General features: G+C 44.1%; 1 pseudogene; it reads left to right on the forward strand.

Annotated features, from left to right (window-relative positions):
• The first annotated feature begins 2,237 nt into the window (after positions 1-2,237).
• LOC147433143 (rhodanese-like domain-containing protein 10 pseudogene) lies at positions 2,238-2,808 on the forward strand (annotated as a pseudogene).
• The last annotated feature ends 538 nt before the right edge of the window (positions 2,809-3,346 follow it).

A 3,346-nucleotide genomic window follows, 5' to 3' on the forward strand; every position in this document is an offset into this window, starting at 1 on the left:
TGTAGCAATTACTCCCATGAGTATGCAAGTATGTGTGTGCAAAAATTATAACGTGCTGCGATGAGTTTTGGTGATTCCACTATAGATCATACCAGCTGATCATCGATTGAAATCTGATATCTTCTGCTTCAGTAGCACTAGTAGAACATACCTCTACCATGGGTTGATCGCACGAAATATCTGAGCTTTGGGAGTGCTCATCACGTCGGCAAGCATCCGAAGTACTCTCTAGCTTGATGATCTGCAAAATATATTACCAGGGTTTGAAAGATCTTTGATACTCCTTTTTGGTTCTATGCGGCTTGCTGCTACACGGGCATACTGCGTGGAAAGAACTGGTGTGAATCTTGAGAATTAGGCATGGGACCTGCTGTATATCATTTCCATGAACATTGAAGGATGGTCGAGGGCACAGGGTTGTTGAATTTGTCTGAGCTATACTTGGAGCGGCATAATGCTGGTCATAACTAGTTGCACCTGTAGAAACGAGTTGAGTAAGGTAGTTGAAGCTGGACATATTGTTCAACTAGCCACTATTGTTGCACACCAAGCTGCTATAATTGCTACACGGGGAAGGCGCAGAGTCTTTACACCAAAAGAAGTTCGATTCCAATATGCCGATGAGGCAAACAGTAACATTGTCGACCTTCGATTGCTGGAATGAATAGGGAGGAGCTTGGCCTATAGACTCTATGCTAGTGAACAATGCTCTCGCCATGTCAACGAGGTAGGCTTTTCTTCATGGATCTTTGCTTTCATGTGAACAGGTATAAGGTGCCAATACAACAGCTAGCTGGGCGTTGCTACTTCCAACACCATAGATGGGTGTTGCCACTCCCACCAACATAGATCAGAGGATGAGTCAAAGGCAGTAGGGTCCTTGTTTTATGGTTCCATTACAGCTCTGCGCGAGCAAGTACTTGTTACTTTTGTCTCGATTTCTTTCTCTTATATGACTTCAAATGTGAGTAGAAGCTACTAATTAACCTCCTAATAAGTTGCTTAAGCATAGGGTAAATGCGAGCTATTTTGGAGCACAGAAGAAAAGCATGGAAAGAGAAGGGTAATTTGTAGATCCACATCCAGCAATGCTTGTTACTTCTTGCAGTACTACCTAGAAACAAGTCACAGCCTCCTGTAGCAATTACTCCTATGAGTATGTGTGTGCGGAAATTATAACGTGCTATGATGATGGCTTTGGTTGAAAGAAGGAGCATCAAAAGATGCTACTAGCTTCACAGCCTTCTCTCTCTCTCTCTCTCTCTCTCTCTCTCTCTCTCTCTCTCTCTCTCTCTCTCTCTCTCTCTCTCTCTCTCTCTCTCTCTCTCTCTCTCTCTCTCTCTCTCTCTCTCTCTCTCTCTCTCTCTCTCTCTATCTATCTATCTATCTCTCTCTCCCCCCCCCCCAAACAGTGGCCAGAGACAAACCTGCTAACAAAGCTCCGAGCTGCTTCTGGGAACTCGTGAACTGCTTGTGGAGAAGATCGACTTGCTGCTGAGAGCAACGCAGAATGCTTTTTTTATTTTATTGACTTGGCAGTTGGTAGCTTTTGACGGTGGAGGTTTTTTTAGAGCTTTTCATCGAAGTGGTTTTTTAAGAAGAGAGCAGCCACATGGGTTGAGGGAAGGGATTTGAAATTGGCTACTACGCTAACGAAGTAATCAAGCATGTGTCACCGCATTTCCTAGTTACTTGGTGAGCCTAAGGAGGTTTTTTAATTCCTTGAACCTACAAGCAACCATGTGGCATAATCTAAGCCATTGTCCACGATCCCAAGTGTAACGAGCTGTGTTCCAGCTTTTCATATTTCAAAAGTAACAATGGGTTGCGTTCCAGCTTTATATTGCTTCAAAAGCAATGCAATGAAGCACAAGTAAATAAAGCGCTCCTTCTCCTCAAAAGCTTTGTCAATAATAATAACACCAAGGAGGTTCGAGCACAGAGACCAAGAAGGAGTACAAGGAAAGGGTGTATTGTTGTATATCAAATCGAGCCCAAGGGTCAGGGTAGCTATCGATAATGTTGATATCCTCATTCTCCCAATTGTCGTTAGGGCTCTATATTGTGTCCTCAATAGCTCATCCTGAGGGGGACGGCTGTGTGCATGTGTGTGTGTGTGTGTGTGTGTGTGTGTGTGTGTGTGTGTGTGTGTGTGTGTGTGTGTGTGTGTGTGTGTGTGTGTGTGTGTGTGTGTGTGTGTGTGTGGAGAAGGAAGAGAGAAATTATGAGTTGTGGTTATGGGTCATCCCAAAGTAGTCATCTCTGGCCTGACAGTCACACCCTCTCTTCCCATCCTTCACGGAAAGAGGCTTGCTTGATTGAGCCCTAGGCTTCCTTGTGAGATGCTCTTGTGCTTGTGGAGCTGAGAGTCATCAAGCCCATCGCTCTTGTGGATGCCCACAAGCATATCTGCAACAAGGGCTACAAGCTTCTAGATGTGCGGCCTGTTTGGGAATGGGAGAAGGCTTATGTCGGTGGATCCCTTCACATTCCCCTCTTCCTCGAGGATGATGATTCAAGCTATCTTAATATTCTCATGAGAAGCATTTAAATGGGCTATGGTGGAATCAGGATGGGCCAACAGCTAACCATACACAATCCGCAGTTCCTCAAGCAGGTGCATTCATCTCTTCCCAAAAGGACCAAAAAGTTCTTGTTGCTTGTGGCGAGGGCCTAAGGTCATTGTTGGTGTTGGATGAGCTCCACGACAAACGTTATACGAACCTTGCATGGCTAGAGGGTGGGTTTAGTAGGTGTTGAGGCAACAACTTTCTCGTTGTACAAGGCTCTTCCTTTGTGAAAGGGTAGATACAATACTGTATAAAGCTAAAGCAATGTTTTACATGTTTTAAAGCATAAGATAATGTTTACATATTAGACATGTGTTTGAAAGCATTTGAATTTCTAGATATTGTGGCTTGAGCTGAAGTGTCCAAAAAATGTTGGTGACTATGAAAATGAAACAGTCAAAAGAGGTATTCTTTTAATTTATAGATTTTGGTTTCATTGTTTTGGAGAAAGCTAGTTGCTATAAGTGCTTACATTAGGAAAAATATGAACCCCAAAAGGGCCCTTTAACTTAAGGGGTGATTAAGCATGAACCAATAGGGAGAAGGTGGTGGCTATAGCTATATCCTCTAAAAGGTAGCGTAGTAGGGGGACCTGGGGGCGTATTTGCTCCCCTCATTATAGCTTTGTCTCATAGAAAGAGACAGAAGGGGGGGGGGGGGGGGGGGGGGTGTGGGGGTTGGAAGGGGGGCTCTCCGTCCATTTTCATGGGCATCCATAAAGTAATCCCAACCTTTAAAGTTTTTTTGAAAATACCTAAACCTCACTTTTCACTCCT

This window comes from Adiantum capillus-veneris, chromosome 20 (assembly GCF_014529385.1).
Source record: "Adiantum capillus-veneris isolate H3 chromosome 20, ASM1452938v2, whole genome shotgun sequence".
Lineage (NCBI taxonomy): Eukaryota > Viridiplantae > Streptophyta > Polypodiopsida > Polypodiales > Pteridaceae > Adiantum > Adiantum capillus-veneris.